At 45.2% G+C, this 12,884-nt stretch overlaps 1 long non-coding RNA gene across 1 annotated transcript; it reads left to right on the top strand.

Moving 5' to 3' along the window:
• The first annotated feature begins 5,855 nt into the window (after positions 1–5,855).
• Positions 5,856–11,563, top strand: LOC120850704. The gene is made up of 3 exons (XR_005718208.2): positions 5,856–5,932; positions 8,871–9,033; positions 11,506–11,563. It is a non-coding gene; the product is annotated as an uncharacterized LOC120850704 (long non-coding RNA).
• Positions 11,564–12,884: the final 1,321 nt, after the last annotated feature.

Below are 12,884 nucleotides of genomic sequence, written 5' to 3'. Positions count from 1 at the left end.
GTTTGAAGCCCTTCTCGCGATGGAAAACAGCACAAATCTGAGCCATTTTCGAGCGCGTGATTCTTTGGATCGCGGCGTCGCCTGCCATCGCGTTTATTTCGGCGCATAGACTGAGCCGTTTTCACTCCAAAACTGTCGATAGTTTCGTATTCTGGTTGCAAATAATAAGAAATAAATGTTTTTTTTGCTACAAACGCGCGTCGCCACTGAACTTTTAAATCGCGTGATGCAATTGTGGCCCCGCCATTGGCCGAGAGCAACCTGCTGCGCGGCGAAGCTTGCTTGCTGTTTAGCGTCCTACTGCTCCTGAAGCCAGAACCAACGACTTGTTTGATCATTCCGCTTTCTTCGCGATGGACGTTGACCGAAAACGCGACTTTCGAGCCCGGAAGTATTGGACGACACACAACTTCAAAGGAAGTCGCTGAAAGGGCAAGCGGAAAACTTCGAAGCAGAAAAGTTCATCCGCAGCAGCTAACCCAAACCTCGGTCGGGGCGACGCTTCCGAGTCCGATCGCTCCAGTTTCATCGGCAGCACTGACGAGTTAGTTAGTGTATCGGAAAAGAAGATCAGGATGTTTGAAAACGAAGAGAGAGCTGCAGATGAGCGTGCAAGTACTGCGATGGGCGAGATCGGTGCGATGAAAGCTCTCGTTAGTGGCACGGCATGCTCAACTTGCGGAAGGTGCAAACTCGCCGTCCAGGAATCGGTCGCTACGCGAAAGGGACTGGCATCTTTTCTGGAGCTGTGCTATGCAGTGGGGGAATTCTAGTTTGGGTGTCCAGGCTGTGATATTTAGAACTATATTACCACCAAGTTTTGTATGCATGTTTGAGTGAGAATTTAGGTATGTCACATAAATCTAAACATTCGTTTGCGTTTCTCAAATTGGTATTCTGTCTATTCTCTCCTGTCTCAATTTCTCTATATATCTTCCCCTGGTTCAAGCTGTCAAATATACATATACTGGTATTTTTGCCTGTTTTCGAAGTTTGTGCAAACAATTTTCACCGTTTGTGGTTACTGTATCGCAACCAAATTTTGCGCAGCTGTTCCTGGTGATGTATAGAGTGGGCAAATCTTGCTAGTAACTAAAAGTGAAACATAAAAAGGGATGACTCGATAGTTTACCATTTTTTATTTTCTCTCGAGGCATAGATATTTTTTGGGGGTGAATTTGCACACTCTACTGTTCACAAGGATGCAACCAGGCTATTTTAAAATGCTCTCTTATAAGTAAATTTCAGAGAAAAAGGGTGCACAACAAAGGCATTTTATATGCCTTCATACGGCAACAGATATTTCACCAAGGCAGGTATCAGAAAACTGACTACATATATCACAAGAGGAGCTCAATATGTACTAACTGTGCAGATTTCAACCACCTAGCTTCAAAATTATAAAAAGAAAATATTCTCCAGGACCATGTCCTCCTTAATGCACATGCCAAGCTTCATGAAGGGGGGTGCTTTATGAGGTATTCATATGTGGTTACCAGCACAAGCTGTAGGTAAATCACCCTGTCATCCAGCATGACCTACGGCTTTGAGAGTATGAAATTAATTTTTAAGAGCTTGCTGTCAGTGCATGTTTTAGAAAGGGCATTTGCTCAGTGTTTTCAAAGATTTCTCACGAGCATACAATAAGGGGCTAAAAGCAATTAAGGAGGGCCCGTTCATGTCATAAGCAAAGCAAAACTTAATGTGTAATAGCTTTGTTCATGACTGCAACAAATAAATATGCTTTTTTGTATAAACTTTGAGGGCAGACAAAGGAGCAGTGCATGACTGATTGGTATATTTTTCTTTTTCAGATGCCTTTCACAAGTATGTGGAAAGGAACCCAAGGGAGAAGTCTCCATCCAAGAGGATCTCTTTGATCAATCATTACCTGAGCGAGCTGCTCCAAGATATAAATAAGAAGCTTGACTTCTAAGCTTCACTAAGAAGCTTAGTAGTCAAGCTTCGGCATGTATTTTTTCAATAGAACTATTATCCTGGAATGACCCGCCTCATACTCTTTCTTTGCATGACAAACATAGGTCCCCTTTCCCACATTCACATGGGTCAATCCGTATCAATAGACTGATCTCACCAGTTGTTCTGCGCATGCTTGAGGGTCACAGGGCCAGGTGCTAGTGCATGAGACGGCTTGTGCTGGTTCATGCGCTGCTTGCGTGCACCCACAGCAGCTAGGCTATGGCACATCCAAAAGGACTTCAGTTCCCGGATTAAATTACGGTAGCGGTGGCAAGGCAAAACTGGGTGGTTAGATCTGTCTTCATGTCCCTAGGTGCAAATGGATTAATCCCACGTATGACAGGTCCCCATATCTATATGGGGAGACCAGTTTACATACGGGGAGACCAGTTCCCATACGGGGAGACCAGTTCCCATACGGGGAGACCAGTTCCCATACGGGGAGACCAGTTCACTTACGGGAAGACCAGTTCACATACAGGGAGACCGGTTCACATACGGGGAGACCAGTTTGTGTACTGGTTCCCGTATGCCCATAACACCGTATGAATTAAACTGGTCAACCCGTATGAATATTTATACGGGTTTTTTCAGTAGGGTGGTGTGCATAAAAAGCACGATGGAAGCTAGGAGTCATCGCACCGGTGCCGAAAGAATGTCACGACCACGTGATTCCACAATTCGCATTTGAGTTGACGATTAAACCTAAGGAGGAAGAAGTAGGAAAATCGTTTCATGACCCCTTTAAGTCCCCGGCCACACAGTCGTAGTTTTTCCATTGGCAACCAATCACCAAATTATGTTCGGGAAGGGCTTGGCCACCAAGTCTTTGTTTCCTCCCTGGTCACCCGCCTCAAAAAGGTGACCAGCACTCATCCGGCCAATGTTCACCGGCATGAACTTGGTCAATGAAGACAAAAAAGTGCCCGGTAGAAGGCAGAGTACTGATCGCTCTTTTCATCCCCGGCCACCAGTCCTAAAAATATCCTCAGCACCTGTCCGGTCAATGTTGACTGGCAGCAACCTGGTCAACGAAGACAAAAAAGTGTCCGGTAAAAGCCTGGGACTCACTACTCTTTTCATCCCCGGCCACCAGTCCTAAAAATATCCTCAGCACCTGTCCGGTCAATGTTGACTGGCAGCAACCTGGTCAACGAAGACAAAAAAGTGTCCGGTAAAAGCCTGGGACTCACTACTCTTTTCATCCCCGGCCACCAGTCCTAAAAATATCCTCAGCACCTGTCCGGTCAATGTTGACTGGCAGCAACCTGGTCAACGAAGACAAAAAAGTGTCCGGTAGAAGCCATGGGACTCACTACTCTTTTCATCCCCGGCCACCAGTCCTAAAAACATCCTCAGCACTTGTTCGGTCAATGTTGACTGGCAGCAACCTGGTCAACGAAGACAAAAAAGTGTCCGGTAGAAGCCTGGGACTCACTTCTCTTTTCATCCCCGGCCACCAGTCCTAAAAACATCCTCAGCATCTGTCTGGTCAATGTTGACTGGCAGCAACCTGGTCAACGAAGACAAAAAAGTGTCCGGTAGAGGCCTGGGACTCACTACTCTTTTCATCCCCGGCCACCAGTCCTAAAAATGTCCTCAGCGCCTTTCCGGCTAATGTTGACCGGCAGTAACTTGGTCAACGTAGACAAAAAAGTGTTCAGTAGGAGCCTGGCTACTGACCACACTTTTTATCCCCGGCCACCAGTCCTAAAAACATCCTCAGCACATGTCCGACCAGTGTTGACTGGCAGTAACCTATTCAATGATGAAAAAAAAACTGTCTGGTAGAAGACTGGGTACTGACCGCTCCTTTTATCCCAGGCCACCAATCCGAAAGATGGTCACCCTATTTGGCTTGTTTCAAATTGGTCAACAAAGGCAAAAAAGTGTCCCATAGAACATGGGTGTGCGGAGTGCTGCTTTTATTCAGGACCACCAATCCTCTGGCATTACATTGCCCATTACAATACAGTATACAAGCCACAGGCTTGGTAAGCAATGACTTCCGCTTGTTCTGCAAATATTAAGTCTGGTCACATGTAGGTGGCTACATGTTTGCCCAGGCCAGGTAAGACTGGGAGAAGGTATTAACACTTGAGGAATCCAGGCCGTGGCGCGTTCCATACTATAAAATTGGCTCAGAAAACTTCATATGGATAAAAATTATATTTTATTATTTGAACACACATTATATGTACAAAATGTGAAAACATTAAAAAATGACTGTGCCTTTAACAGAGCAGTGAATTCTGGACTTGTTGTACACAACAAAAATGAACCAGAATATGAAAAAAAGCTTTCTCTGGTATTCTTTTGCCAATTACAAAATTCTTCATAACAACAGCTTTTCTTTAATCACAGATTTCTCGCCAAGATAAAACCAGAAAACCTGAAAACAAACACACAATAAGCACATGTATTTCATAACCAAAACCTGGCTGGCAGTATTGCTATATCAAATATAACAGAAAAGTTCTATCACTTAAAAACCAAATTATATAAGCTACAGTCACAAAATATTGGGTGAAATCACGGTGAGAAGTCGGGTCTCTCTCCACCTGAGGAAACCTCAAGGTGACTGGTAGCAGTAAGGACGTCGTCAAATGGCTACAAAAGAAGCACATTGGGCTATTGGCAGCGCGTGCAGAGCAAAAAACAAAAAAAAAAAAAAACTCTCCTATCTAAGCCATGGTTAAAAATATTGGGTGAAAAAATGGAGGAAAACACATATCCGACTCTTCGAGACAACGAAAGAACTTTATCGAACGAATCACACTTCCCGCCGTGGTAGGCCGACGTTGTCACAATCACGAGACCTACACTCGTCGTCGAAAACACGCCGCTAGCTTTTTGAGGGGAACGAACGGCACAATCGTACTATACACAGTGCGACGGCTTTGTCCCGATCACGATATCTCTACACGTCGTCGAAAACGCACCGCCTCTTCTTCCACGGCACGATCGAGCACCAGTTGCACAATCCTGCGCACCTTCGTTCAACTACGTCCGACAGGCTTAGCGTAGTCTCGCTTTGCCCAGCTCGAGCACTCACCGCGACGCCGCGCAGTTGACGATGCGATGCAGTTCTCACAAACGCTCTCCCGTGCACGAAAAACACAAAACAATCACATGCCGATGCCTCGGTTGATTTGTGGGCGTCTAACTTCGTTGAATGTCTCACGTGTACACAGATTTCCACTGACCCGTCACATAGGGTTACGTAACTTTGGCTACGGAGGCCAAATAAAACGAGATGCGGTGCTTCTTCATGGCTCCGTAAGGTCCAGAAACATACACCGATCTATCTTAGGTCCGGTCCAAGGCCAATTGCCCGGTCTTCGACATACCTTTTCCGATTTTCCAACAAAAAAAACAAAAAAAACTAAAAAAAAAAAAAAAAGGCGCGCTGCTTATCTCTGTTCACCGAGCAAACATACAGATGAAGCAGGTGAACCGGAAGTGATTTCGTCCCAGCAAGTTCCGCCAGTTCCGCCATTACTTGTTTATGCATACCCACGACCCTGTACACCGACTGCGTAGGGTGAACACGAAAACTGGCGACTCTTGCATAAAAGAGAAGTGACGGGTGCTTTAATTAAAATATATTCAAGTTCGTCCTAATCCCCGAAAATCTGACTAGATTCCCTGCGCGGTGATAGTTGTCCGCCAGGTGGCGCGAACTACCTCCCATTGCAAAAAGAGAACTTATAATTTTATTATTCACCCATCCACTCGATCGTGTCGCGCTGATGCCGGTGCAATGGCCGGTGGGCCGGTGCAACTGGCTGATGGTGAACTCATCAGGCCTAGTTCAACTTCAAGCGGTTCAAGGCGTTCAAGGTTCGACGATTTGAGAAGCTTTGTTATCGGTTTGTGCACATTTCAAGCTACCCAAGATAGCACGCGGCGGCGTCCAGAGACAAGAGGCCATGAATACGCTGATCAAGGAGTAAGTCCATTTTCTACTCGGTGTTTTGTTTTGCAAAGTGATTGGAACACAATGGGCATAGGGTTAGTAGTAACGGCTCAGTTGACAAGCTCTGCATTAGCGGTGCTTCGGAAAGGCGGCCCCGTCCGTTCGTGCGAGCGTGATGACGCTGTCGTCGCAGCCCGCTTGGTTCGCAAGGTCGGGGAAGCTCGGGCAACTGGCTTGTCATTGCAAAATCAGGCGGTCGGCGGCATGTCAGCGGCATGTTAGCGGCTCTTGTGCACTTTTTAGATTCTGCTGATTGTGTGATAACCGTCATGACAAACCTACGAAGAAAAACTGTCGCGAACGCCGAACTGGCATGTTGTTTCTTGTATAACACGAATTGTAAGAGTAGAAATATCCGAGCCGGCAGTAGCTCAGTGGTAGAGTGTCCGCTTCTCACGCAGAAGTTCCGGGTTCGATCCCCAGTGGGTATCCTTTTTGTTTTTTTTTTTTTTTTTTTGGTCAAGCTTTTTGCGATATTTGCACATTTTCTTTTAGACAATTATCGCTGAAAATGAATATATATTTTATTATTTGTTTCCACCGATAATTGATTTTTTTTCATACTTAATGTTTTAGTGATAGTGCTCTTTTTTATAATTGATTTTTTAGTGGTAATTGATAGCTTTTTGCGATATTTACACATTTTCTTTTTGACAATTATCGCTGAAAATAAATATATTTTATTTTTTATTTAAACCGATAATTGATTTTTTTTTAATAATTAATATTTTACTGATAATGTTTTTTTTTATAATTGATTTTTTACTGGTAATTGATTATATCATATGCGTGAATGACGTTTTAGCGAACAACGCCATTTGAGTGAATAACGGAGGCGTGTCTTAACCCACTCCCCAGCACTGCACTCGCGCCGCTTTTCGGCGGCAGTCTGCAGCTGCTCGTTACAAAAATGTTAGCTTTCGATTGTTTCGATCTCGCCCAGAAGTTCGTTCATTTCTAACTTTCAATGAAAAAACGGTTAAAGTGCGGGCGAGCTGGTGTAAGTTATACATGACGATTGAAAACCTGAGTCTGTGGTTGGAAAACGGAAAAACGTGATGTAGAAAGTATGGTGCTTGGATCGCGTCTATGACTGGTGTGTTTAGCGTCCTATCCCGCCCATACATCAAAAGTGGTCCCGAAGTGGCAACAGATGACGTCACAGAAGCCGGAGTGTCATGCTGTTGACTGTCGCGATCCTGGCGGTTGGCCATAGAAATGCTGGCGAAAAGCACAAGCGAACGCGAGTGTCGCTGTCGTCACGGCGTCCCAACTTGCAGCTGCTGTAGCTTCCGTGGACTGTCACAGTGGAGAGCGACCTGCAGCAGGACAGGCGTCGCCACATACACCACAACTATTGGGACGCCACCAGGTTCGCGACCAGCGACAGCATGACACTTTTATGATGTCATCAGGCGGAAATCGAGGGACCACTTTTTTGGACACGGTAAACACACCAGTCGGAGACGCGTTCCAGGCACCATAGTAGAAAGACAAAGTGACAGAGAGCATCTCTTCCATTTTTTAACCAGTCTCAGGTTTTCAATCATCATGTCTAACTTTCGATTGGTGTTTCTCATTCAGAATTTCATTTGCGTTACAACACAGCAGCTGAGTAGTTGGGCAGTGAAGTTTCGACAGGGGCCTTTGCTTGGCACGTAGCCAGGATTTTTTTTTGGGGGGGGGGGGGAGGGGAGGGGAGGGGAGGGGAAAGGAAAGGGAGGAGGAGGAGCAGGAGAGGAGGAGCGCGCCCGCCCATGACAAAATGCTGTATGAGGGGGGGGAGGAGGTCCCAGGAAAATGGAAGATTGCGGGGGGGGCCCTATGGTCCCCCCCCGACCACAGACTGAACAGTGAATACGCTACACTTAGGAGCGAAGCAAGAGGTCTGTTTAGGGCATATGTTCATGATGATGTTGTTCAATTGATGTCGTGATGCTTCTGCTATCTATTTCAAGCCAAAATAAGAAGTCTTTAGCCACTTTACTGTCAGCCCCTGTTAATGTTGACACAGCAAGGCTGGGGTGCAAAGACCAGGCACCTAGCCAGGGGGGGGGGCCCTATGGTCCCCCCCCCCCCCCCTGGCTAGGTGCCTGGTCTTTGCACCCCAGCCTTGCTGTGTCAACATTAACAGGGGCTGACAGTAAAGTGGCTAAAGACTTCTTATTTTGGCTTGAAATAGATAGCAGAAGCATCACGACATCAATTGAACAACATCATGATGAACCTATGCCCTAAACAGACCTCTTGCTTCGCTCCTAAGTGTAGCGTATTCACTGTTCAGTCTGTGGTCGCGTCTCGTGAGTGACAGTGAGCTCCTTTTTCAAATCGTGCGGCGAAAAGATGTCACGCGCTGCGGGTCAAGTGCAGACGTTTTGCGTCTCGCTGAAAGTTAGACGTGCCTGTTTTGCTAGATGTATTTATTTTGGATCTCTGCTACAGTTTTTTGTGAGTTTAGTGCATTATGCTTGTATCAGAAACCTGCATTTGTAAGTAACTTTGAAAAATTTGTTTAGCGGATTTCTCCATCCAAAAATAAACAAATCTGGCAGTGGTTTGTTAGTGGTTGCTGGCGGGGCCCCCAACATTGCCCAAGCTGTCTAAAATAGGTTCTAATATTCTGGTAGAATGCATATTCCACACTTTTTCTCTATAGCTACCACGTCATGCACTTTAGGTGAAGGGAGCGCATACGTCGTCACGGAGTGTTGGCTGGTGAGGAAGCTAGAGCAAGTTGTCTCCTACTGGCCACCTTACAAGCAAAAGCAGCAGGTCCTTAGTGCAATTTTAGAGAAAGAACAGATTACACTGACTTGGTCGAATCACCCAGTGAAGATTCTTCACTCCTACATTAGGTTGGCGATTTTTTTTTTAATTGAGCGTATAATTGAGATGATCGTTTCTCATGCAGCCACACTGCAGCACGCTTCAGACCATCTGGTCGCAGCTGCCTGAGCACCCAATTTGGACTGACAGACCGGATGTAGCCCTAAGACAGGAAAGGGCGAGGAGGCCTGCTGGCCATATGGACAGCGACTCTTCGGACGATGCCTCAAGAGAAAGAGTGTGTCCCGGTATAAGGCTGTTCATTATAAATTATTATTCAATGTGAATCAAAACTTGCATGAATAACTTTAGCTCCTTATGCAATTGTAAAATTGCTAAATACTTATAGTCAGTAACAGGTCAGTAACAAAAGGCAAGGGAAACGAAGGCTGGATAGGAGAAAGCAGACTGAAGGTAGAAGAGGTTTTTGTCCTCTCACCTTCAACACCCCATCTGTTTTCTCCTTTCCCACCTTCGTTTTCCTCGCTCTTTGATCTTGATTTATCACTGAGTGTAGGTCAGTCTGGTTAGTGCACGCACATTCTAAAATTCAGTAGTTAAAATTGAAAGAATGAAAGCACGAAAGATGTATACAGACAGCTGAGAGCTGTCAGTTAGCAACATTTAATTCTGGATGGAAAATTTTGTGCAGTGCCTGAAACAACCAACAGTGGTTCAGCCTTGAGCGAGCCTCCCCTCTGAGCAACATGGAACTGTCCGAATCATGTACTGCGCCCCTTTCGGCCACCGCCTCGGCCATGCGCTCTGAGTGGGTATTTCATATTGCTGCAGACTGTACCACATCAGTTAGAATTGCTTGTCCTTGAAACCTTGCAAGCCAGTCCCCTAGTTACCCTAGTCACACGTACACTTTCAACTATCGTTGAGTCTACGACATTTATCAGCCTCAACTTTGACTGAACTCAACTCAACTCTCTAGAACCCAGTTAAAGCTAGCACGAAACTGGTTCTTGTGCCGTGTGATCAGTCTAATTTTTATAGTAATTTACTCGGAGACACACGTTTTATTTATTTTAAGTAGATCATTCTATAGGTTTGATACCTTGTTGCTTTTTAGCGGCATTTACACGAGTACCAAAGCAGATTCAGGGCTAGGTTGCACATCATTTAGGCTAGGTGGTGCAAGCTACTGCCCACTATGATGGGTGCCCCACTACTATTTGTCTATTTATGCAGCAGGTTCCTCCGCCATTTTTGCTCGTTTGGAATCTTGCCGGCTAGCCGGGATGCTATTATTGGCAGCTCGGACGCCTAAATTTATTCCTTCCCGAGAATTCTGCTGCTACGATTCTTTTTAGACGCCTCCCCCTGCATTTCGAAACAGTAAGTGCCTCACAAACAATGGTTGCTGGCAGCGGTCCCGCGAACAGGTGCCAATTTACCTTCGTTGGCGAAGTCCGTTCGGTTGAACTGAGGTGGGGGAGCTCAGTCCAACTCAACTGTCATTAGCGGCTCAATGACGGTTGGCGCTGCCGTGTAACTTTGGCTTATCGCGATGGACTCGACTGTTGTTGGACTCAATGGCAGCTGAGAGCGCCCGTGTAACTGGGTACTAGTGCACTAGCTGTCCAACGAAGCTTCCAGACAAAAATGTCCCCAGCCTGCGCCCAGGGTAGTTCTCTCAGCCATGAAGTGAACAGGTGTTGACCATGGGGTCCCCAAGAAATGTCAGTAGTCTATAATGCCTTGTTGGTGGTCTTTGATTTCTGACTTTGTTGGGCTCAATCTTTCATACTTTCAAATATTATATACATAATCTATTTTCACTTACGTGGTACAATCGACACGGCGAGGACTCGAATCCAATCACGAAGCCTGTGATTGGATCCGAGTCCTCGACGAACTCTGACAGAGCGCTCATTTGCAATATGACCTAAGTTCACGCCGAATGCTGACGCAACTGCCGTGTCCATTACATGCTCAGAGTATGTGAGCAAGCAATGGTGGCCGGGTGTTGGTACAAACTTTTGAAAAGGCTCTAAAAACAAATTTATGAAAGCTTTTATTTCAGACGACCATGCGATTGAGCTTTTTGTTCGCTGTTCTAGATAGCTCGGAAAATGGCACTCTGAAATAAGAAATAAAAAAAGTGCCTTAGTTGTTCACCATACCTCTAACACAAGAACATTTGGGAACATGGTGCTTAAATATGCTGTAGCTTTGGGTTAAGCAATATGGCCTATTCTAGGCTCTAGGCCTGAGGCAACAGATGTGGCCTCAATCCAAACATTTTTGTCATCAGAGTTGTGCATTCTTGCGGTAGGATATTACAAAAGCAGTCTGCATGAATTGAGCGTCAGTCCTGCATTCCTTTTAATGGATTGCCAGAGAAGTGTCAGAAATGTGGGTAAGAGTTCATAAGTCCTACCTTTGTTTCAGGGAGCCATTGCAAAGGCTACAGTGTAAAAAACACTGCTAACATACCTATAGTTTTTGTAGCATTGTTTTCTGTATCTACAAAACAGTTTCACTCTTTCTGATTCGGTCTAAGCATCTCTCTTTTTTCGTGTTTGAATGTCTTCTACTTCAGGTTCAGTCCTGCCAGCTTATCATGTATCAGGTTAGTTCGGGCTCATTATGAAATATCTCAAGCTAATATAGCTGGTCCCACTTTCAGAACACATTCAATTTTGCTCTTGGTTTTATCTCTTGTGCACTCCTGCTTACTTGAGGCCGTCTTTTTTTTCTGCTCCCTACAGGGCTGAAGAGAGCCGCGTCTACCACAACCTGGATGCAGGGAACTTCTCCGAAGGGGTGAGAACATTTATGACATCTTGGCTTGTTAAAGAGCACGTAAACAGAGGATCGGGATTGGCTGAAGTGTGATGTCGTTGCTTGCTTTTTAATAATTTCTGCAGCTCTGCATGCACCACCAAAGATAGGTAATTTTGTAATTTCACGGCATCCAGTCCACAGATAGCAGTCGATGCGGAATGCTAGCCGTGGCTAGCTACTAGTTCAAACTTTTCTTGGAGGAAGCAACATTAGTAACCTCATATTAATGCCTTGCAATTTCAGCAGGATGCCCATGATGCTATCGTTTTATCCATGCATGTTTGATAAACAACTTTTTCATCAGTGCACATTTTCTCAACACTCATTACGCAACCTTAACTGTTGCGATGTTTGATTGGCACCGTGATAGCAAGCTACAATTCCAAACATGCCGCGCTTTGTGCAGTCACCCCTTGCTTTGCAAGGGGAAAATAAATCTCTTCTTGGGCTTGAACTTGCAGTGAGCCTTCTTAGAAAGCTATGCTAGCAATCAAAAGGGCGGATATGGGGCACTGTTGGCCGAGCTTCGATCCTAAAGAGGTCTGGCGATATTCATGTTAACAAAGATCAATTTCAAGGCTGTCATGAAAAGGAAGCTATCTATGAAATGTGGCAAGATGTGTTGCTGAAACAGACAGTCTTCATCGACAAAGCAATTTGTCGGTGAGACATTCTTTGATGAACTGATTGCCACCAGGGGGTCTAGACAACATCTGAAATCTCTAAGGCCTGCATGCTTCAAATTTGACAGTGCATAGGTAGGCCACTGCAGTGCACAAATTGAACACGAGTGCCGCATCTGCATTCGGCAGGGTCCTTGGTAGAGTTAGAAAGGGTTGCAAAGTGAACAACTTTCGAACATTGCCATGGTTTGAATTTACAAAGTTGCTTTCGATGTCGATAAAAGTAGAGTTCAACAGTTTCCTCTTTCTTTTTTGCAATTTTGATTCTAAAAATATTTGAAGATTTGAAACTTCTTGGTTTAAGTTAGAATTATTCGAAGATTAAGAGTTTTGTTCCAAGTATAAGTTTGTAAAGTTAGAAGTCTTCAAATCGCACGAGGGTCCCAGTTTTAGTTTCGAGTGATTTCTTAATTTTCTGATGTGTGAGCTCTGTTTAACTGAGTTTAAACAAAGCTTGCGGAAAACAGAGATGGGTACAGCTGTTGCTACCACCAGATAGCTTGCTGCATTTGCTGGGCAGGTCGGCACTCGGCCACTTAGCTTGCCTCGTTGAGCTGTGAGTCAGTCTCATGCGACAGCAATTGTTATCTGCACAGTTCAAGCATGGTTCAAGCGTTGAA

Source organism: Ixodes scapularis, unplaced genomic scaffold (assembly GCF_016920785.2).
Source record: "Ixodes scapularis isolate PalLabHiFi unplaced genomic scaffold, ASM1692078v2 ptg000490l_1___fragment_3__unscaffolded, whole genome shotgun sequence".
In the NCBI taxonomy this organism is placed as follows: Eukaryota; Metazoa; Arthropoda; class Arachnida; order Ixodida; family Ixodidae; genus Ixodes; species Ixodes scapularis.
This window is presented reverse-complemented; position numbering and strand designations above follow the sequence as displayed.